This window comes from Mustela nivalis (assembly GCF_964662115.1).
Source record: "Mustela nivalis genome assembly, chromosome: 11".
Lineage (NCBI taxonomy): Eukaryota > Metazoa > Chordata > Mammalia > Carnivora > Mustelidae > Mustela > Mustela nivalis.
The window spans coordinates 8,453,110-8,478,044 of NC_139030.1; positions in this window are offsets into that span (position 1 = coordinate 8,453,110).

Here is a 24,935-nt window from a genome sequence, read left to right on the forward strand (position 1 = left end):
TATTTATGTTTTATTTTGTAAAATTATCAATTTTTATCCTTCGTCAATTTATCTTTTGGTTTAGTTATGGACTTTTCTATTTGAACTCATTAATTTTATATGTTCAAGTATGTGTTAGCTCTATCAGAAGTATTTTCTTCCAGTATATAGCTTTTGTTTGTTTGTTTATTTATTTATTTAACCTTTTGCTGTTCAAGTCTTAGTTTTTTATATAGCCAAGTTGTAGCTCTGAGTTTTCATCTTGCTTACTAATATCTTATTCATTTACTATATCAAGGTGATTAAGTAAATTTTTTAATGCTTTTATGATTCTGTATTTTACATTAGATTTTTAATCCATCCACTATTTGTATTGACTATAAATGAGGTAGGGATTGATTTTTTCTGAATATTTAGCCAAGAATCTTCCATTTCTTGCTGATTCATACAATGACTATTAAAATAGCAAACCCATGGGAATAGAAAGAATCTGATCCAAATGCCCTCTTTGCAATACAAAATCACAATGCATACAAAGAAACAAGATAGTTTAACCCATTCAAAGGAAACTAATAATCTATGGAAAATACACCTGAGAAAACCAAGAAACTGGAATTACTAGACAAAGACTTCAAAACAGCTGTCATAAAAGTGTTCAAAGAGCTAAAGGATAACATGGATGAAGATGGAAAATATATGAAAAAAAATAATATAAATAAAGGGATAAAAATTATTAAAAGAGGCCAACAAGTAATTGTGGAACAGAAAAGTCAAATAACTATAATGGAAATTATGCAAGAGGGATTCTAAAGAAAATAAGAGTAAGCAAAAGAATGAGCAAATATGAATTAGGATAACAACTAGATTACTAAGTCTGAGCAACAAGAAGAAAAAAATAATAAAGAAGTGAAGATAGCCTAAGGGACTTGTGGAATTGCATAGTTCAGACCAATATACACATTGTAGGAATTCCAGAAGACAAAGAGAGAGAAAAAGTGACAGAAGAATATTCAAAGAAATAATGTCTGAATATTTTCCAAATTATTTGAAAGACACAATTCTACAAATTCAATAAATCCAAAGTTAAATAAACACAAAGACACCCATACCAATACACATTACAACCCAAATATCAAACATCAAAAATAAAGAGAAAATCTTGAAAGTAGTAAGAGGTAAGTGACTCACATAAAAGGGTTTGCAAATAATGTTTTCAGTCAGTTTCTCACCAGAAACCTTGGAGGAAGGAAGTCAGTGGAATAATGTAGTTAAAGTGCTAAAGGGGGAAAGCAAAAGCAAAACCAAAACCAAAATAAACAAAAATCTGTCACTGAGAATCCTATATCCACCAAAGTTGTCCTTCAAAATTGAAAGATATATTAATGTAATCTCAGACATACAAAAGCGGTGTAAGTTCATTACTGCTAAACCTACCTTATAAGAAGGCTGCAGAAATCTTCCAGCTTCAAATAAAAGTGTGCTAGACATTAATTCAAACCCATATAAAGACAAAAAGATCTATGGTAAAAGTAAATACATAGGAAAATAAAAAGTGAATATTATTGCAATTTTGTTTTATAACTCCACTTTTTATGTACCATAGAATTTGCCATACAAATATGTAAAGTAATTATAAATCTGTCATTAGACACACAATGCATAAAAATATAATTTTTGATACCAATAACACAAATGGGTAGGGGATATAGTTGAACAGGATTACAATTCTGTATGCAATTAAAGTTAAATTGGCATCAATTTGAAATAGATTGATATGATTTCAGGATGTTATTTATAATTCTCATAGTAGCAAGAAAGTAAATATGCATAGAATATCCACAGAATAAAATGATAAGGGGATCAAGATGTATCACTGTTCAAAAAAAAAAAAACTAAATATGAAAAGCAGTAATGGAGTTAATGAAGGACAAAAACCATAAAGCATACAGAACAAATAGCAAAATAACAGAATTAATTCCTTCCATCTCGGTAATTACTTGAAATGTAAAGTGTATTTTTTTGCAGCAAAAATGCAAAGACTGATAGAATGTACAAATTGTCATGTTCCAACTCTCTGCTATCTATAAGAAACTGCTGTACATCTAAATAGATCAAAATGATCTAAATAGATAAGAGACATTGAAACTGAGAGGATGAAAAAGATGTTCTATACAAATATAACCAAAAGACAGCTGCAGTGACTATACTAATATCAGAAAAAATAGACCTTTTATCAAATATTTTTAAGAAAAAAGAAGATATTTTATATATAAAAAATTATCAATTCACCAAGAAGGTATAATAATAAATATATATGCATCAGACATTGGGGGAGGGGGAACATAAGGCAAAAATAGAATTGAGAGGAGAATGATTTCTACAGTATACATAAAAAACTTCTATACACTACTTTCAAAAATGGACAGAGTATCTAGTGAGAAGTTCAATAAGAAAATAGAGGACCAATAAGACTCTGTACAAAGTAGACCTATTAGGCATACATAAAACATTCCATCCAACAATGCACTCCCCCCCACCCCAGGGCACAATAAATGTTCTCCAGGAAGAACCCCCCCAAAACAAAACAAAAACAAAACAAAAAACAAGTTAGGCCATGAAGACGGCTAACTCCTTTTAGCCTACAAAACACCTCTCAAAAAATTTAAGACATTGGGGCACCTGGTGGCTCAGTGGGTTAAAGCCTCTGCCTTCGGCTCAGGTCATGATCCCAGGGTGCTGGAATCAAGCCCCACATCAGGCTCTCTGCTCCCTGGGAAGCCTGCTTTCTCCTCTCTCTCTCTGCCTGCCTCTCTGCCTACTTGTTATCTTTGTCTGTCAAGTAAATAAATAAAATCTTTAAAGAAAAAATTTAAGACATTGAAATCTTACATAGTATCTTTTCTGACTACAATGGAATGAAACTAAACTCAACAACAGAAAAAAAAAACTGGACAATTTACAAATATGTGAAAACTAAATAACACACCTTAAACAATCATTTGGTCAAAGGTGAAATCACAAGAAAAATTAGAGATAAATATAATCATTAGAAAAATTATGGAGACAATGTGAAAACACAACACAAAACATGCCAAAATTTATGCAATATAGTGAGTATATGGAAAAGAAGAAAACTTACATCTATAAATACATACATTAAACTTAAATTTACACCTTAATGAACTAGGGAAAAAAAAGAGCCAACTAAAACCAAAGCTTGCAGGAGAAAGGAAATAGTAAAGCTTGCACCAAAGATAAATATAATTGAGATTAGAAAAACAATAGAGAGATATCAGTACTAACCAATATTGTCTTATTGAAGAGATCAACAATGTTTTTAAAAACCATTAGCTAGATTGACTAATAAAAAGGAGACAAGACTCAAATTTATAAAATCAAAAATAAAAGTGAATATTTCATTACTGAACTTATAGAATTAACAAAGATTTTTAAGAATATATTATAAACAAATATACCCTCAGACAGGTGAATTGGATTGTCTGAGATGAATTGGACATGTTCTAGAAAAATACAAAGAATACAATGTACCAGAACTAAACTGTGAAGAAATACAAAATTTTAATAGATCTACACATAGCAAAGGGATTAAATCAGTAATCAAAACCTCTCAATAAAGAAATTCTTTGGGCCGAATAGTCTCACTTCATTTAAAGACTTAACACCAATCCTCCTCAAACTCTTTCAAAGTATTGAATGAAATGGAACAATTTTCATAAGCAAAAAAATATATAGCAATGTCCCTCTCAAATGTTGATTTATTTTGATGAAGTTCCAATAGTTTATTTTTGCTTTTGCTTCCCTTGCCTCAGTAGACATATCTAGAAAGAAGTTGCTATGGCTGGTGTCAAAGAGGTTACTACCTGTGGTCTCCTGTTGAATTTTTATGGTTCAGGTCTCACATTTAGGCCTTTAATCTATTTTGAATTTATTTTTATGTTTGGTGTAAGAAAGTGGCCCAGTTTCATTCTTTTGCATGTTGCTGTCCAGTTTTCTAAGCACCATTTGTTCAAATGGAGGGTTTTAGAGGAGAGAGGGGTAGGAGTATGGGTGAGCCTGGTGGTGGGCATTAAGAAGGGCATGTATTGCATGGGGCTCTGGGTGTTATATGTAAACAATGAATCTTAGAACACCACATTAAACACTAAAGATGTATTGTATGGTGACTAACATAACACAATAATAAAAAAAAAAGTCAGCACAGGAAACATCAACAAAACTGAAAGTCAACTTTCAATATGGGAGATATTCGCAAATGATGTATTTGATAAAAGGTTAGTAACCAAAAAATATAAATAATTTATAAAACTCAATGGCTCAAAAGGAATAATCCAATTTAAAAATGGGCAGGAGACATGAATAAACATTTTTTCGTAGAAGACATCCACATGGACAACAGACACATGAAAAATGTTTACCATCACTGATCATCAGATAAATACAAATCAAAACTACAATGACATATTATTGACCTCATACATCACACCTGCCAGAGTGGCTAAAATCAACCACACAAAGAACAACAGGTGTTGGCATGAATATGGAGAAATGGGAACCCTCTTGTATTGTTGGTGGTAATGCAAACTGGTCCAGCCACTCTGGAAAACAGTATGGAGCTTCCTTAAAAAGTTAAAACCAGAACTACCTACAATCCAGCAATTGCACTGTGAAGTATTTACCCAAAGGGTACAAAAATGTTAATTCAAAGGATACATGCCCCCTGATGCTTAGAGTAACATTACCTACAATAGCCAAATTATGGAAGCAGCCCAAGTGTCCATTGACTGATGAATGGAAAAATATGTGACTATCTATCTATCTATAATCTCCACAATGGAATACTACTTAGTAATAAAATGAATGACATCTTGCCATTTGCAAAGACATGGATGGAGCTAGAGAGTATTATGCTAAGCAAAATAAGGCAGTCAGAGAAAGACAAATATCTTATCATTTCACTCATATGTGGAATTTAAGAAACAAAACAAATGAGCAAAGGTAAAAAAAGAAAAAAGAGAGAGAGGCAAACTAAGAAACAGACTATTACTTATAGAGAAAAAGCTGATGGTTACCAGAGGGGAGGTGCTTGGGGTGGTTGGGTGGGGGAATTGGTTAAATAGGTGTTAAGAGTTAAGGAATGCAGTTGCTGTGATGAGCACTGGGTGTTGTATGGGTGTTGAATTACTATATTGTACATCTGAAACTAATATTACACTGTACATTAGCTAACCGAAATTTAAATAACAACTAAAAAAAGAATAGTGTCTTAAAGATTAAAAAATTGTTAGCATACTAATTCAGTGGTGTGTTAAAAGGATTATAATCATGACCAAGTTGTATTTATTCCTATAACACAAGGATGGTTCAACATATGGAATGTAATATAGTACATTAATGGATTAAAGATAAAAATCACACATTATACTTTAAATTGATACCTTTTTTGTAATGAGCACTGGGTGTTATACACAACTAATGAATTGTTGAACACTACCTCAAAAACTGAAAATGTACTATATGTTGGCTAATTGAACATAATTTTAAAAAAGAAAAGAAGAAAGGACCTTTGACAAAAATTCAACATCTTTTTTTAATAAAATTTTTCAGCAACCTAGGAATAGAAGAAAACTGCCTATGATAAAGATCATGTATGAAAAATTGACAGGTAATGTCATGCACAGTGGGGAAAGAATGAAAGCTATCCTCAAGTTTAGGAATAAGACAATGATGTCCACTTCCACCATATCTGCTTAACATAGCAGAGTAATTTTTAGCCAGAGCACTTACCTGAAAAAAGAAAAGAGAAAAGAAAAAAGACAAACAAGCAAAGAAGAAAAGTAAAGAAACTTCCAAACTGGAATTAAGTAATTCAAATGATGTTTGCAGAGGACCAGTTCTCATATGTGGAAAATCCTAGATTCTATTAAAAAAATGTAGGAGTTAATAAACAAATTAGGCAAGTTTGCAGGATATAAAATATAAACAGAAAAGTCAATTCTAAACATTAACAACAAATAACCGGAAAACTAAATAAAGAAAGCAAAGCACTTCCATTTACCATAGAGCCAAAAAAAAAAAAAAAAAGCACTGTAGGAATAAGTTTAAGAAATTGAAAGGAATACACTGAAAGCTATAAACCACTGCTGAAAAAAATTAAAGAAGACATAAATAAATGAGAAGCTATTTCATGCTCATAGAAGATTTAATAGTGTTATAATGAAATTACTACCCTAAGAGATCTACAGATTAAATTCAGCTTTTATCAAAATCTCATTGGCAAATTTTTTTTAACAGAAATTGAAAAAAAATCCTAAAACTCAGTCTCAGGGGATCTGGAGTAACAACAACAACAACAACAAAAATCTTGAATAAAGAACATATTTGGAGGACTTACATTTTCTAAATTTCAAAACTTACTAGAGAACTTCAGTAGTTAATTCAATATGGTACTTGTATAAGAAAACACATATACCAAAGAAATAGAATAGGGAAACCAGAAATAAACGTCATTTATATGGTCAAATGATTTTCAGCAAAGGTGACAAAATCATCCAATAAGAAAAGGACAGTCTTCAACAAATAGTGCTTAGAACGTTGGATATTCACATGAAAAGCATACATTTGAACTCTTGCATGCTGGCACACACAAAATCTAGATGAAAACAGATCAAAACCATAGAATAAAAACTAAAAGCATAAAACTCATACACACACGGGAGAAATGTTCATAAAATTAAATTTGATAATGATTTCTTGGCTTTGATACCAAAATCCCAGGCAACAAAAGAAAAACAAAAAGAAAAAATAAAGTGGACCACATCGAAATTAAAGTTTGTGTGTCAAAGGACATCAAAGAGATTGTCAATTTTGGGGGGGTGTAAACAATGGAGTGGGAGAAAATATTTCCAATTCTATATATATTAAACACTATTACCCAGGCTATATAAAAACTCCTCAAACTCAACAACAAAAACAAAGAACCCAAATTAAAAATGGGCAAAGAATTTAAACAGCTATTTCTCCAAATATGATATGCAAATGACCAATAAGCTCATGAAAAGATATTCAACATGACTAGTCATCAAGGAAATAAAAATAAAAACCATAATATGATTTATCATATCATCCCTATTGGGATGATTTATCTTTTTCTTGAAGATTCATTTACTTTAGAGAGAGAGTGAATATGGGTGTGGGGAGACACAGAGGAAGAGAGTCCCAAGCCGACTCCCCACTGACCATAGACCCCAACTCAGGAATGTCTCCATCTCACAACCCTGAGATCACAACCTCAGCTGAAATCAAGAGTCTGATGCTTATCTGAATGTGCCACCCAGGCGCTGTTAGGATGACTGTTATCAACAAAATAGAAAAGGCCAAATGTTAGTAAGGATGTGGAGAAATGGGAATGCTTGGGGTGTCACAGTTTTGCTGTTTTTCAAAAAAATTCAACATTTAATACACTGGTATCAGTGAACTTAGGGAGTAGTTGGCAGACAGGAGCATAATCTGAAGGCAAAGCTCACAGTATTTGCTGATGGCTTTGATACAAAACAGGAGTACAGGAAATGAATAAAAATAATTCCAGGTTTTTGGCTTGAAATAGCTGCTGATGTTTTTCTTTACCAAAATAGAGAATACCAGTAACAGACAACTTTAGAAGCACCCCTGTACTTATAAAATATTATCTATTGATGCTTGTGTATTCTAAAATATCCTCGTTGTCACAGTTCCCTCTGTCATGAAGCTTGGCAAGACATGGTCACTGTTACACATCCTGATTAGCCTCTATAGTTTACATTGGCCTCCATAGCTTTGCAATTTTGGATAAACCTCACGAGCTTATAAATCTGTATAGTTAGAAAAAGAACCTGGCTCCATTTCTGAAGCAGAAAAAAAAGTAAAAATAAATATTCTCACATAAGAAAGGAATCCAATGTTGCTCTCATTAGCCCTTAGTTCTCATTGCTTAGTGGAAATCTCATGAAACTCTATGATTAAATAAACCTGATAGTTAACCTGAGAGCGAAACATGAGATATGTGTCCACAGGAAAAGAAATCATAGTTGTCTTTGACTGAAGGAGAGTGTAAGGGAGGTCTTGGAAATGGAGAATGAGGAGGAAGAGTAATCCCTTGGCCATTTATACTTTTCAATTATAATGGTTAATGCTTGTGCCTTTGTATGTATGGTGTGTGTAAGTGATATGACTACCTTCATTTGTTTTATTTACATTTTATTTATAATTGGGTTTTTATATTCTTATCTGTAGAATGCAGAGGGTATGCATGGAGCTAGTGAACTTCCTCCACTATAGACCTATCTTAACTCCTTTCCCTAGAAATAAACAGCATGGTGTTATTATATATGTCAACAGCATGCATTTGCCATTCCTGTGTAGACCCCAGTGTTTAGGGGGAAAGCTATCTTGCATTGCCTGATGGCACCTCAGCCCAGGGTGACCATGCAGCTAGTCCCAGGGAAGCCTGCTATGTCAAGTGCCAGCCTGTTTGTGAAAATGCCATAGCTGATCTTTCTAAGGACATGGGAAATAAGCCAGTGGGCACAGCAGTTAAGAGTATATAGCTGTTTCTGATATTACATGGCTTTAAACTGCTGCCTCTCTTCTGATGCCTGGATGTGTCTCAGTGTTAACTAATGTAAAGATCAACTGATTCAATTTTGCATATCACAGAGCTGGGTTTCCACCTCAACTGCCTCAACAATATTTCTCTTTCCACCAGGCATGAAGTTAGTCAGCACCATTTATTGAGTTTCCACAGTATATATAGACACTTGAAGTGATGTATGAGTATTAGTAGCAGCAGGCTGCTTTGAAGGAGGTACTGAATAAATTATTATTTAATTAAAGCTCAAATCAAGGCTGATAATAAAATGAATGCCTGAGCAGTTGGACGGTCACTGCCTGATCCAATTGGACTATAATTATATACAGCCATGGACAAATCACTTTTTTGGAACATGGATGCCTGTAAAAGTGACTTGCCCCAACTAATGGCTATTGTAAATCAGGGGATGGTGATAGCTAATCAGATGGAGACCTTCTCATAGTGGGGGCTTGAAGTTTTGTGAAAAACAATTCCCGACATCCAACAAAGTGAAGATATATCGTCTTCTTTCTAAAGGCATCATGAACAGTCTTGAGCAATGTCACCTTGAGTTTCCTCCTTGTCACTTTGATGGTACTGGTTTTTGAATGGATGAACATTCCATGTGGAAAGGAAGTGAACTTGGAGCCATGCAGATATGGATTTGAATCCAGGCTTTTCTATTTAACTGCAATATGATCATAGTCATTAATAATAGTCATAGGGCAAATTACTTAGGTTTTCCAACCCTTGATTATCATATTTTTAAAGAATATATAATACCGTGGGGCACCTGGGTGGCTCAGTGGGTTAATACCTCTGCCTTTAGCTCAGGTCATGATCCCAGTATCCTGGGATCAAAGCCCGCATCAGGTTCTCTGCTCAGCAGGGAGCCTGCTTCCTGCTCTCTCTATCTGCCTCTCTGCCTACTAGTCATCTCTGTCTGTAAAATAAATAAAATAAAATCTTAAAAAAATAATATATAGTAATCTATATTAGCATGAGGTGCTGAAATTGGAGATAGAATATGTAGAGTACTTATAATATGTTAGGCTCCAAATACATGATGGTCTTGGTTGCTACCTGTCTTATAAATATATTATTTATTGCTAAAAATAGTCTAAAATTACTGCACTGTTCTATTACTTTTAAACTCCAGGGCTTGGGGCTTATTTGGAACAATACCTGGAGTTATTACTTTAACTAATGTGCTTCAACAAAACCCATATTAACATTTTTTAATTAAATCTTTGGTTTTTTTAGAGCAGTTTTAGGTTCACAGCAAAATTAGAAGGATGATACAAAGCTTTTTCATATACGCCCTGCCTCCATGCATTCATAGCCTCCCTCATTATCTACATTCCCCCCTGGAGTAGTACATTTGTTACAACTGATGGATTTACAGTGACATATCAAAATTACTCAAAGTCCATAATTTACATTGAAGTTCACTGTTGCTGTTATACATTTCATGGGTTTGGACAAATACATATTGACATGTCTCCATTGTTATTATATAATGAAGAGTAGTTTCAGTGCTCTGAAAATCCACTGTGCTTCCCTTCCTAAGCCTTGCCCCCAAACCCACACAACCACTGATTTTCTTACTGTCTCCATAGTTTAGCCTTTTTCAGAATGTCACATAGTTGGAATCATACAACATGTAACTTGTTCAGACTGGTTTCTTTTATTTAATAATATATAATCAATTTGTTATATTGTTTGTATTGCTACTATACACTTTATTAAATATTTGTTAATATAACTGGATAAGTATCCTCAAACCAAAAAGGGTCATAATTTGATATCCAAACACAGCCACTTTAACTTTATGATTATACATCATAATCATTTTCACATGTAATTATTATCAAATCTGAATAATTACTTGAATCAACAGTCTGATGGTACACTCAGTATATATGCTATATTTTTACTGTTAGACATTTAGATTCTCTTTAATTTTATACTGTTACCAATAATCTTGTCAATACTCACAGGATTTTCAAAAAACCCCCACATATTTATTGATATGAATTAGTATATATAGATGTGTGAAAATAAAACATAATTAAAGCACCCTTTACTGGGATATGTTAATTTAGGTTGCATATTCTCATTGGTGGAACCAGTGAAAATGAGAATGCAGATCCCCCGTCCTTCAAAATTATTTCCTTGTTGCTTCTGCCATTCTCTCCACACCTATAGGACAGGTCCACATAGAAATTCCTGGTATTTTGCCCTTTTTTCACATCTAGCCCATAGCTATGCTTCCAGTGATGTGTCTAACTTAGTGGTTATATTTGACCCCAAAGACATTTCAACCTTGATTTTTAATAGTCAGTATTTTAGCAATGGTTTTAATGTTTATTTTTCTGTATTTAATACTTGTTTTCAACATTTGATATGTTAAATATTTCATCTAGATCCTTACATTTTTATTACTTATGTGATAAATTCATGTAATTTGGAAGATCAAGAACCTACATTCCTAATTACTCCCTTTTTGAAAGAAGGAACTAGTAACCCTAAGAGAGCACATACATTTCCTAAACATTTTAGTATGTTTGATTTTCTACAAGAAAGACAGAGTGAAATAAGCCTCACTCCCCACTCACTCACTTCAGCACACCAGTCTTAGTTTGGAAACTTTGTAGAGATCAGGACAAGCATGAACTGCCTTTAAATTGCACCAGAAATGCTTAATGCTAAGTAGCCTGTGTATTGTGGCTCTCATAGGTATAGCTACCTTAGGGCTTGCTTTCACTGAAAATAAAATAAAAAGCAAGTTTCCAAAAAGCACAGTCCACAAAGTGTGGTGAAGTTTGCTTGTAGTTTATAATATGCCTCATGTTACTTTACTGGTCCATTTAAAATGATAATTAACCATCTAAGTAATGGATAAAGCTATTTTTCCTTAAAGTCTTAGAAATGATACCTTGGCTAATTGGCCTTCTTCAGCCATCCTGTTTCTCTTCCTTCTTCCCAATGTGACATAGAATTAAACACAGATATTTTTCAAAGGGTTAATTCTTCACAATGACTCTATTCATGGAAGAATCTTTCTGCCAAAGTGGAAATGGGGCCTTAGGTTTTAGGGACAAAAGGTTATTAGAATAAGAACATCTTGTACATTTTCTAAAATGTCAAGATTCTAAATTGATCTTTCATTATACAATTATGTTCAGAACGATCAGGTCAAATTTTGGAATCATTGGAATTTACCCCATTTTGTCATGAAAAACAACTACTGAATTTGTTTCTTCATAAGCATTGTATTTTATCAGGAAAAAATGTTTATTTCTAGGTGAGCTAATTTCTGTTCAGAGATGATTTTGTTCAATTAAAACAACCAACCTTTGGCATTTATATAATCTAGACATCATATTGCAACAGTTTCAAAATATGAACCTGTTTTTGTACAAGGTTACTCTCCTTCTCTCTCTCTCGATATATATATATATATATATATATATATATATATATATATATATATATTTTTATATATATATTTTAAGTAGGCTCCATGCCCGGTGTGGAGCCCAATATGGGACTTGAACTCCTAAACCTGACATTAGCCTAAGGTGAGATCAAGTGTCAGTTGCTTAATGAACTGAGCCACCCAAGGGCCTCTGTAGTAGATTCCATTAAATAAAGCAATAAAAATATTACAGTTTTTTTTAATTTAGTTTAATTTTATTTTTTTTCAGTGTTCCAAAATTCATTGTTTATGCACCACACCCAGGGCTCCATGCAAAATGTTATAGGTTTGATCTTTTAAAAAATCACAAAAGCATTTACGTTGAGCATAGCATAATGTATAGTGTTCTTAAGTCAATATATTGCACACCTGAAATTAATGTAATATTGTGTATCAATTATATGTCAATAAAAAACTATGGTGGGGCACTTGGACTCAGTCATTAAGCATCTGCCTTCAGCTCAGGTCATGATCCCAGCGTCCTGGGATTGGGCCCCACACCGGGCTCCCTGCTTGGCGGTAAACCTGCTTCTCCCTCTCCCACTCCCCCTTCTTGTGTTCCCTCTCTTGCTGTGTCTCTGTCAAATAAATAAATAAAATATTTTTCAAAAATCATGATAAAATTCAGATGTATAGGAATACATGGTACAAATTAGAATGTAGAAACAATAGAGATCTAGACAAATTATTGATATTGCTTTTTATACACAGTAGTAAAAGAAAGTTAAACTCATTAAGGAAAATCATAGTCATTAATTTTTTTTTCCTTTGTGATGAGATACTTCGATTCACATTAGGGAGATTTTTTGGAAAATTCCATCATACTTTAACCAAAATTATTAATAACCAAAACCTATCATATCAAAAACCACTCTTTGAAATAAGGTGAAGAAAGGTGGTAATGATGGTAAGTAGAAATGTAGCACATGAAAGAAAGGCTCTTAAGATGTGGCTTGCATGTTTGTCATTGTCAGTTTTATATTTAGTACTTCCATCAAGAAGCTAGAAGGATGTACAAAATGGCTGAAATGCATACACAAAGGAAGAGGTTGTTTAAAAAATTATCAGAACAATGAAAATAAAGTGTAGAAAATGTCACAATGGTCTGTAAGACTGAGTTAAGTCAACCCAATGATTTATAATTAAGTCAAACAGTAATTAGCATAAAAATTGAAGTATAAATAAATGTGAATCATATATATATGTGAATCACATGTAAATTAATATAATATATATGTGAATCATGTATAAAATATATGAAATATAGAAATAATGTGAAATAAATATGAATCATATTTTTAAAAATATATTTTGTATTTTATTATATCATATATCATATATTAAGTATATATTATATATTGTGTATATATAATTATATATTATATTACTAAATAAATATTGTGTGTGTGTGTGTATTTTAGTAAAGTCAAGTACCAAAGACCTAAACATTGCAATTTATTTACAAGGAATGAAAGGTATGTCATCCAATGAGAATGCTGAGAAGTTCATGCAGATCTAGACATAGATAAAGCTTGAGGGAAGTAGATGTGCAGCAATAAAAAATAAGAATGTGAAAATAACCCTACTCTCTATTGAAAACTAAGGACAGGAGATATTCATATACCACTACATCTGAGGAAGGACAGGACTGAAATTTCTTTTTGTATGAAGGCAGGAATTAAATGAAAACAAAATTCTGGATTCTATGAGTTCTCTAGAATTTGGAAAGGGGAAAGGAGGCCAAGATATCTGGAGAACGTGCCGCTTGGATCCAGTGAATAAAAACCATGGAGTTGATTGTGCAGCCAAGGAAATGACTTTCCACAGATTAGAAATGTGCTGCCTTGGTGAACAGGCAGTGACTCTTGGACCAATGGTAGAATTGAGGGGGATTGTACCTTGGAGGTCCAAGGAATGGGTTCCACTTAAAAAGAGCGTATCAGCTATGGCATATCAGCTATGGCTCTTGAGGGAGAAAAAGGGGATGTCCTTGTCCTTTAAATGGTAACTGGGGGCAATTTCAAGAATGGGGCTGGGAAATAATTTGGTAAGCCTCGGATTCAGTCAGTCATGAATCCATGAACAATAGAATGGCTCCCTGTGGCATATTTGGAGACATGACAGTGTTCTTTTCTTTTGAGATAGGTGTTAACACAGGGAGGAAGCCACCAAAAAAACCTCATGGGAGGTTGGAGAAATGACAGGAGTTTCTTCAGAAAGACTATATGCTATTCCGTGATACTGAATATGATAGTAACAAGAAAACTTGTAAGCCTCATGAGATTTGGTGCCTGGGAGGGGTCATGAATTTCCCCTGCTCCATTCCCTGTGACTCTGGCCCTTTGTACATATCTTGGGCTGCTGAATCAGCTCTCCCCACCACAGATACAAGAGGAAACATCTAAATGTAAATGCGACATATCAAATACAATTATCCTTACTTTGTTTTAGGAGCAGACTCTAAATCTTAACAGTTATCTCATTTTAAAAGGATGAATAAAGATGGAAAAAAATAATATTAAACCAAAGGAAATCTTCTATTATGTCAAAGAGACAAAACATAACAATAAAAGTACATATTTTTCAAGAGCTTCACTGTAGGGAAGAGGAGTAAACTTTAAACAGCATCTGCTGTTATCTTAGTCAAATTTATGGAGCATGGATTCTACAAAATGAGAGATAAGATAGGATAACAGTGTGAGGTGAAAAGTTAATTGAAAGGCAAGCAGAAATTTAAAACAAATAAACAAGATAATATAAAGAATGCTATAAAATCAAATATGCTTCAACAAAATTGAAAAGAATTCACATTACACAAATCCTTAAAAGGGATAATTCAAAAAGCAAATTAGTGATTTAATGGACATTGTTGTGTGTGTCTTTGGTTGCCTCATCAAAAACACCTCTTAAGTTGGGGGTGACTCAAAATGAGAAAAGGGCAAAGCCCAGATCCCTTTAAGTAAGGGTCCATATTCCCCTTTGTGTCTTTGCCACGTAGTGAGTTCACGTGGCCAAAATTAGCCAAGTTGATAGCACAGCTCAGGAATTTGAATGGGATACTGCTCCACAGAAAAGTTATGAAATTTTTTGAGAGATTTATGGTAGATCCGGGATTCAGCAATGTGGCAGCAAATGTCCTGGAGAGCAGAGCCCCAGATGTCACTTGTGAATGTGGAGGAGCATTGGCAACAGTGACCTAGGTGAGTGTCCAGAGGCCACGGTGGTCATACAGTGTCTACATCAGATGGTTTCTGGTGATGCTTTCATCTGTGCTTTGCCACCAACTGCTCTTGCAAACTCTTTGCTTCTAGTTCTGCAACCCACTCACTGCTATAGGGAACAATTTCAACATTTGAATATGCTTTCTACAAATACCCTTTCTGCTGAATTTTGTGAAAAGTTCATTTCTTTTGTCTAAAACCAAGACCTTTGACTGATCCATACGATTTTGGGGGTGAACTTCAGGAAGCTGTGGAAATACACAAGGAGGAAATAATGTTGGAAATATAGGAGAGGAAAAGGATGACAAATATTGATGAAGGGGTAAGAAAAACCAAAATAGAAGCAATAATTGATAGTGCAGTATAACAAAGCTTTCCACTGACACATAATATGGGGATTTACTTAAAAATGTCACAAGGTATGAAAAAATTATTTAAAGGTACTAATACTTTTTTAAGTATTTCTTAAAAGAAATTTTAAGCATTTCTTAAAAGAATGATTGGTTCATGGATGTGGCTAAAATTGATAGGAAGCAAGTGTTTGAATATTTATAAGAGTTTGAAGAACATCAGATAGAGCCAGGATTCACCAGGTTTCCTGACCACAGGACTTCTTATAGCTTGACATGTTAGTGTGTACCATAGTTCTTCAGGAAGGATGATACAATATAATCCACTTATCAAATTATAAAATCATGAAAGCTTTTTCCCAAATGTATTTTCTGGGAATATTGTTTCATTGCACATATCAGCAAATGTGAAAACATATATATCCTGGTGAAAGTAATGAACTTCAAGGTTAAATAATGAGTTCTATGAGTTCTAGAGTATAAGGCACAAACAGGTCAGAGAGGAAACATCACTGTGATGTTAGACTTCTCACAGCATTATTTCCAGCAAAGTAATGAATCCATTTATCAATTTTGAGAGCAAAATGGTGTCTCAAATATGTTCTATCTATCCAGCCAAGTTGTCATTCATATGAGAAAGTAGGGAGATCCTCAGATCTGTATGCATCTGCCATCCCATGTTTTTGCTTGTCTTTGAAAGATATGTTCAATTAATTCTAGATAGCCAAGGAAATTTTTTAAAGATTTATTCATTTATTTTAATGTAGGTGAGGGGCAGAGGGAGAAAGAATCTCAAGCAGACCCCTCACTGAGTGTGGAGCCAGCTGCAGGGCTCAGTCTCAGGACCCTGAGATCATGACCTGAACGGAAACCAAGAGCTGGATGCTTAATTGACTGAAACACCCAGGTGCCCCACCAAAGGAAAATTTTATGGGATCAAATTAAATTATAGTATGTTATGGGATTCAATATTTGCTACCGTAATAGGGAAATTAGAAATGTTTTGGTATATCAAGAGAGGGATCATGGACATCATAAATTTCACATACACTTAGAAAAAGTGGGCAGTGTGCTCATATGGTCACAAGTGACCAATATGAATATGGTGAACATTATGTATTATTAATAGTTAATAGCCTATGTGTGACTTTATTGATCCCTGGAAAGTCTAGAAGAAAGCCAAAAATGAGGGCAAACAATAAGGGTTTACTGATGCCAAACCTGCAAGTTATGCAAGTTATGGTACTAGGTGCCATGAAAAATATAAAACAGGTTGAAGTCAATTCACGTCCATTCTCCCAAGATCTTTTAAATTTCAGAAGAGTCAGGGGCTCCTGGGCAGCTCATTTGGTTAAATGTCTGCCTTCAGCTCATGTCAGGATCTCAGGGTCCTGGGATTGAGCCCCATGTCTGGCTCTGCACTCAGTGGGAAGTCTGCTTCTCCTCTGCCCATTCCCCACTTATGCTCTCTCTCTCTCAAATCAATAAAATCCTTAAATAAATACATAAATTTCAGAAGCATTAGAGGCTACATACAATCATTGCAAATGCTTTCCTATATTAATGACAACTCATCCTTTTTAAATGATGTGAAAATACATAGGAATTTTTCTAAATTTATAAAATAATTATCTTGCAAGCTTTGGAGTGCCGGTTTGTAAGCAGATGGTTTGAGAACAACGCTGTGGGCTTTTCTTCTGGTTTCCAGTTAGTACTTGCTTTTACAATCTCCTGACCATATGCAGTGGTCTCCCCCAGTTCTATGTTTTTATCTCCTTTTTAACAAGATATGACAGTCATAACAAACTTGTTTATTCAAACTGCTTCACTGGAGTCATGATTGAATGTAACAAGGTTAGGCAGAATTTGGTATTGTCAACCAGATTGGAAGGTAACAATATCTGGCTCTAGATGATGTAAGGTGTATAGAAATAATTCCTTTTCTTCATCTGAAATGCATTTAATTAGATATTTTGACTACTTTTCTTGCTCTGACTTGGATAATAATGCTATTAAGTTAATATAATTATATGACATAGAGACATAATCTTTTTTCTAAAACTCCTGGGACCAGAAATAGTTCAGTATTCATATATATACATATATATATGAATATATATGTTGTGTTTTAGAATGATAATGCAGTGTATATATATTTTGTAATATATATACCCTGTATTAAAAAATAAGTCACAGAAATATAAATATTACTTAAGTGGGAAAACTTAATAATAAATACTACATATCAGTCACAGTCAATTTTACCACAAATATCAAGTAGAGTGAGCTTCTGTGGCCAAAAGAAAGTTTTTTGTTTGTTTGTTAGTTTGTTTTTGAGCCTAATCAATTTCAGGATTTTATATAAATGGCTGTAGGCTTTTATTATTTTTTGGAAAACTCTTTCACAGTCGTAAGTGTACATATATACCTCATTTTATGCAGCAGCTGTGTTATCAAAAAATAGTATGTATATAAAAATATTTTCTTATACATTAAAAAGTCAACTCTTTCTTACTTGCAAACATCACTATCCAGCCAGGTACCAGGTTGTAGAGATTCTCTCTCCAAGGGACTTTTAAACTTTTATCACTTTGCTGACAGGGTTTTCTAAATACAAATCTATGCATGAAATCATTCTACATAAGATATGTCCATAGCTCCTTATATATATATATATATAAGTAGGGAGGGAAATACCCTATCAAGGCCATAGGACCCTTTTGACCCTTGTCTTCGTCCCTGATCCTCTCCTGGTGATGAACCATGACTTTGTCCAACTCAGTTTCCCTGCCCTGCATTTCCACAACCTCGTTTTTCTCCTGGGGTTCTATAGCACCACTTCTCCTTCCATTTATTCCACTCATATTTTAGAGTGGTGCCCCCAATCTTCTGTGCATGCCCCACTTCTGAGCTTCCCTAGGATCTTGAAAATGCATTTATCAAAATATTTAAACCCTCAGCTATCATTTTGCTTTTGCTTCCTCTCATCTACCTCTAGTTTTATTCATATGCTTGTACAATGTATAGCTGATGAAGATTCCATTATGCCAGAAACTATTCTACAAACTTTTTTTTATCTCATCTATAAGAAAAGTTATAGTTACTAGCTTCCACATCCCATTGTGCAGATAAAAAAATCGAGACTCAAAGAGCAATATGCATAAGCATGTAACAAAAAGTAACCAACCCTGGATGCTGAGTATTCTATTTCTAGCTTGACTTTAACCACTATGCTATGCTTCTCCACACATATTTGATTACTTGGTTAATATCCTTAACCATTTTGGGACTTGGTTATAATGGAATTGTCTCTATTTATGCAATCATCTAGAAGGATATTTAAAACTATACATATAGGATCTAAATAGATTTGTGTATCTCCTAAAGAGCTATAAAATGTCCCTTGTTCCAGGGCAATGTGATGGACAGTTATAAAATTATCATCAATGAATCACATCTTGCTAAATTTACTCCCTTGTGTACTGCTGGCCTGATGAAGCTGGCCTGATTCTTGACTTCTTTCCATAGTAGAGTGTTACAATGTCATTGTGAAAATTCCAATTCTGAGCCTTAAGAGGATTTGCAGCTACTGCTTTTGCTCTCTTACTGCTCTGAGATGCCATTTAAAGGAATCTCCTTGAAGAAGAAAAGCCACATGGAAAGAGAAGCCCTGTGGAATAGAAGGACCCAAGAATAGAGAAAGGAACAACCAGATCCTAGCATGCCAGTCATGCCAGCTGTGATAGCAGATTTGTGCTCCAACCAATCACTAGGAATGCATGACTGAGCCAAATGGAACGGAGATAAGGCACCCAGCTAAGCCCAAGACCAAATGGAAAATTATGAAGACATAAATGGTAGTTGTGTTTTTTAAGTCACTGAGTTTTGAAGTGTTTTTATATATGTTACCATAGTTGGTATCAGGAAAAGTGGTGCTGCCTGAACAGAAACTTCAAATATGGCATTGGCTGTGGGAAGAGAAAGTGCATCAATGCTGGAAAAGTGGTGAGAAACTTGTTTTCTGAGACTGGAAGAAGGAAAACTGCTGTTCAGTAGTGGCAGAACAATCGGTGAATTGTCTTCTATGATACTGTAGAATACCGGACATGTAATTAGCGGATATCTGAAACTGGCTATTGAAATTTCCAGGCACACTACTGAAAGTGGCAGCTGAATATTTTTGGATTGCTATTATAAGGCATGTGAAACAGAAATGAACGTATGAAAGAAATGTTTAGTTCTTGAGCAGAATATAGAAAAAAAAATTGAGAAGATCCAGCATATGTTTGAATTGGAAATAAAGCTGTTTCTCATCTCATGTCAGCCCAGAAGAGAATCCCAAAATAAGAATTAACCCTGAGGCAAAAATAAAAAATTGAAAAGAAAGCAGAAAACTCTTTACTAAATGCTCTGAAAAATTTAAGAAATGCATATCCAGTCTTTACAGCTAAAAAAGTGTATATAAAAATAGGAACATAGTGTGTAACCCCACAGCAACATCACACATGACCCAAAGTAGAATGATTGTTTTCAAAACAATTATTGATGTGTCTGTTGAGGCATTAGGAAATGACAATCAGATTTCTAGGAAACCCACATACTTCAAAATGGAGTTGTATCATGGAAAACAGTGTCAGTTTATGTTAAAATAAACAGAGACATTTCAAAATAAAAGGAGAACTTTTTCACCAAATTTGTATGATCAGAAAGTAAGCTGAGAGAATAATGCAGTAAAAAATTTAAATAATATTCATGTAAAAAAAAAACTCTCTTTGATGACTCAAGAGGGAAGAGGCAAGAGATATTTGGAAAAATGCACTAGAAAAGTACTTTTAGAGGGGGAAAAAAAATCTTTATCAGAAATCATACCAAGCTCTCAGAGTAAAAAACTGGCAATATGTGTCTGAATGAATTTCCAAATTGCTATAAGTTGGAGATTACTAGGTTCACCTACTCTTCTTCTTTTTTTTTTTTTTTTAAAGATTTTATTTATTTATTTGACAGAGAGAGATCACAAGTAGGCAGAGAGGCAGGCAGAGAGAGAGAGAGGAGGAAGCAGGCTCCCTGCTGAGCAGAGAGCCCCATTCGGGACTCGATCCCAGGACCCTGAGATCATGACCTGAGCCAAAGGCAGCGGCTTAACCCACTGAGCCACCCAGGCGCCCCATCTTATTTTTTGAATATGAATGTCTATCCTGCCCTATACCATCACTGTGTGTTTGGAAGGAGGTGAGGTAGATAACTTTTGTTCTTAGTTTACAGGTTTCTGGATAAAGTGGAGCTATACCCAAGAAGCCTCATCTGTCTATGAGCCAGATTCAGATCATGAAATACTGGATTTTTGAACCCTATACCATAATTGGATGAAACTTATGTATCCTGTGAGTGAAGATTTAATGAAAGAGAAATGTAAATAATTGTGGTCAGAGAAGGTCTAAGATGGATTGTAAAATATGGCCACAAATTCTTTCCAATCAGATACGCTTGGCCATTTCAATGTGACTTTGCCCCTTCTCCAATCCTTAGGTGGAGGATTGGATTTTGGGCTGGCTTTGTGATTTACCTTGACTCACCAACACAATTTAACAAAAGCGAAGTTAGTTTCTGAGAACAGACCTTAACTGGCCTTGCATCTTCTCTTCTCAATTTCTTGAAATGCTGTCTTAAGACCTTCATAGACAAAAGTCAGTCTAACCTATTGAGTATGGGAGGCCATATGAAGGAGAAACCAAGACTCTCTGGCCAGCCAGTGGCAATTTTTGGATATGTGAATGAAGTCATCTTTCCAAACTGACCCTCCAGTAGGGGCAGAGTAAATCAGGAAGAACCTACAGAAGATCCATCTAGCCAGCTGATAGAATCATAAGGATTTGTTTTTGTTTTGTTTTGTTTATTTTGTGTAGGTGGGATGACATGATTCAGCAGAAATTATTTCCTAAAAAAGGTGGCATCATTCCCTAGCTGAGAGTCACTGAGGGTTAAAAGAGTTAATTCACAGTGAGTCACTGGCAGGCATGTGAGCCAACTGTGGATGTTGGCTAGGAAGCTGATGACTACTACACTATGCTGAGTTCACTGAATGTTGGTATCTGTGAGAAAACAGCATATGTGGTACCCAAGTTAACATTATGTCAAAGTTACCTTAAAACTTGAATATGGTAATTTCTACCAAGTATTTGACACATGGTTGCCCACCAAACCCAATGTCATTACCATGAGTCATATATATAGATATATATATTTTTTTTTTCAGGACACAGCTAATTCTTTTATTCTTACATAGGATTTTATATAGGAAGTATAGTCATCTATAAATATTAAGACTATCAGAATACTCTTTACATAAGATAAAATCAAGTACACCTAATGTCAAAATTACTAGTTTTATTTTCCTAGTTACTTCTCAGGAAAAAATTTTAAAAAAAAATCAATATTAAAGAAAATATATGAGATAATCTCCAAAAGAAATGGGGACAGATGGGGACTTCCAGAGACAGATAATTGCAATGTCACATGATAGAAATTTCTAACAGCAAATGTTTGAGATGATATTGGGTGCAAAATGTATTACAAAGTTGACAATATCAGTTCAAGTAGGTGGACATTTAAAACGTGTGTTGGTGTTGGTGATGATTTCTTTAAAATGATGTCACAATTCTTGTTAAGATGAAAAATTATCATTAGCATTTTTTAAGTATTTATATGTTTATTTGGGAGAGAGAGAGAGCATGGGGGGAGGGGCAGAAGGGGCTGAGGGAAAGTGAAAGAATTTCAAGCAGCCTCCCTGCTAAGTACAGAGCCCTATGTAGAGCTTTGTCCAATGACCCTGATATCGTGACCTTAGCCAAAATTAAGAACTGGATGTCTAACCAACTGACCCACCCAGGCACCTCAAGTTGAAAAATTATTTTAGAAAATAATTGTCAGTAATTGCCAGTATATATCAAGACCTAAACATTTTGTAATCTTAATTTTGAAATTTTACCTTTGTAAATATGTTTTCAGATAATTTAAATTTAGGGGAAGCATTCTTTGATTTTGCTTTATTTGTAAACCTGCCTATCACAATGTTAGGCATAATAGAGAAATATCAGATCCAATACAAATTCTAAATATAGTTGAGTGACTACTTCAAACATGGCATATTAATATTAATAAGTTCTATGCAAACATTACAGTCTATGTTTACAAGGATTTAATATTATATCCCAATTTTAAAAGGATAAACTTTATTTTAGCATAAATTAAAATATATTAAATTGTACAGAAAACGAACTTATAAAGACATGCCCCTAAAATTAATAGTAGATCCTTCTGTATTATAAGATCATTGAGGATTATTTTCTTCTTTACACGAATTTAACAACAATTAACACATATCTGTCCCACAATTAGCTTTTCATTAAATTAACTTAATTGAAAATAAGTAAATAATTCCTAGTGATAATGCAATAATTAAACTGACTTTTAAAACAACAAACCCCCAAGAATTTGAATATGTGACCAAACATAAGAAAAATAGGACCAAAACTTTATTAGGAATATAATTCTCTTCTTAAGAGGGAGTATATAATTCAGGAAGAGTGGGAATGAGAGAAGCAGACTCCTGCTGAGTAGGGAGCCAGAGCCTGCATTGGTGCAGGACTTGATCCCAGGACCCTAGGAACATGAGCTGTAAAAAGTTGCTTAACCAATAGAGCCACTCAGGCACCCCAGCTTTCTTTGGATTTTAGACACTACACACCTTCTTCTAGCTCCTAACCCAGGAAATGGCAGCATATCCAGGAACCCTAAATAATGGAGGTCTATGCCCCACAGTCCCTGCTCTTCATATCCTTTCCTCAGGTAGAAGAAAAAAAAATAAATAACCTGTGAGGTTAAAGTTAGAAGCCTCTGATAATAAATGGGCAAAATATTTGGTAAAATATTTTCCACTATAACTTGGAAGGCCAGTTTAGATTGAGGGTATTGCCTTCTCATTATAGTCTATGTCTTTTAGATGATCCTATGATAGCATGTCTTAACTTGTTTCGCTGACATAAATAAGGCTAGGAAGCACAAAAACGTTTGTTTAGGTCTAAGTGACAATTTTCAATGTGGTTCCTGGGATTTTGCACAGATAGGATGCATATCAGAAGCCTATATTTTTCCTGAAAGAGTTAGTTTACCAAAAAGAACAGGAGCCTGGAAGAAAATCCTGTGATTTAATGAGAGCATTCTACCATCTTCTAAGAATGGCCATTCCAAGTATATATTCAATAAGTAGGAAAATAACCACAGGAGGGATATGTAGACTTACTAGGTATATGGCACACTCTCACTTGAATGTGGTCAAAACTCCACCATAAAACAAACATTTTAAACCACAGGGGCTAGGATTCACCACCCAGGGATTAGTGACACAAGTCTAGTATCTAATAATCTCTGAAAAATCTACATATACCTTTTCCCAAGACACAGTTACTCGAGTAATTAGTTATAATTTCTCAGAAGAAGGCTTAGAGGATGATTTACAGTGACAGAACTCCAGAGGTTTTACTCAAGGGAAATCAGCCTCTCTTTCAATCATGAAAACTGAAAACTGGGTTAGATTTGAAAATAGGATAAAAAGGTATGACTCTTCATTGTGGTAATCAGTTCATGTTTCTGGCCACCAAATGGAATATTTTTCCAGTTACGGAAGGAAACACCCATCTATTTCATTTTTAGGAACACTGTTATAAGTGAGCTACTGATGGATATTCTTCAGTTAAACGTTTGGATAACTACTTGGTACCTGCTGACCATTCAGATAAATGTACCTGCCTCATATTTAATAATCAAGCATTATCATTTGGCTTCTGCTACTCTGCGATTTTATAATTCCCATTGAATTCAGGCAGTGTAATGGTGGCCATTGCCATCATTATTCCTGGCCAAGACAGGAGAATACCATAGAGCTTTCCCCTAATTAGTAGAATTTTCAATGACTTACTAAGGAGAGTGGTCTCTGAGCTCTTTTGGGAAGTGAGGTAAGGGAATGCATATGATAATTTCTCTTGACATTTCTATCTCCATAAGCTGAAAGATATCTTCTTTAATATTTCCAAAGGAAATTCTGGCATGTTAACCTCATTGAATAACAGTCATTGCTAAGCCAAGTTTAGTCAATTAGCCAAATGAAATTGAGGACACCATAGAATCTCTAGGAAGTGTACACATATAAAAACCCCAAACTAAATCCAAAACAAATAAACAACAACAAAACATTTTATCCAGTGTTATATTCTCTAATCCTT